Here is a 440-nt window from a genome sequence, read left to right as displayed (position 1 = left end):
CAAGCCCTCAGCTGCGTCCCGGGCCGCCCGCTCGCCACCCGCGCGGCGTCAGGTGCGCCCGCCAGGTGAGCGCGTTCCTGGGCTTCTGCCGCACTTGGTGCGTCGGGCCCCGCTACGGTGAGTGGGTGAGTCGGGCGCGTCGCCAAAGGCTCCCGGTAGCCCCGGGATCCCTACGGGGACTGCGACGCCTCGGGAGGGGAGGGGAGGTGCAGGGGGTGGACTCTCGGCGCTGGTTTCGGTGGCGGTTTCGCCTGGGAGCTGGGGCTCGCGGGAACCCGAGAGGCGCGGTCCGCGGGCGCAGCGCGAGGAAACTTGGAAGGCCGCCTCCGGGACGCGGGCGCGGGGCGACGGGACTTTACTCCGCGGCAACGCCGCCAGCCGCCAGTGTCCGGGGTCGCGGGCAGCTCTTCGTCTTTACGCGGACCGGAGCGGTTGCTCCC

General features: G+C 74.3%; 1 protein-coding gene across 2 annotated transcripts in view; it reads left to right on the top strand.

Moving 5' to 3' along the window:
- OCLN (occludin) overlaps positions 1 to 440 on the top strand; it is a 75,891-nt gene that overhangs the window by 196 nt on the left and 75,255 nt on the right. The window contains exon 1 of one of the 2 annotated variants that reach the window (XM_006169512.3): positions 7 to 117. The exons of the other annotated variant lie outside the window; for it this stretch is intronic. The gene's annotated coding sequence lies outside the window, so the exon portion shown is untranslated. Of the gene's footprint in view, positions 1 to 6; positions 118 to 440 lie in introns of those variants that run through there. 2 annotated transcript variants of the gene reach the window in all.

This window comes from Tupaia chinensis, unplaced genomic scaffold, assembly GCF_000334495.1.
Source record: "Tupaia chinensis unplaced genomic scaffold, TupChi_1.0 Scaffold147123_1, whole genome shotgun sequence".
Taxonomy (NCBI): domain Eukaryota; kingdom Metazoa; phylum Chordata; class Mammalia; order Scandentia; family Tupaiidae; genus Tupaia; species Tupaia belangeri.
Note: the sequence above shows the minus strand (reverse complement) of the source record. Positions and strands in the feature narration are given on the sequence as shown.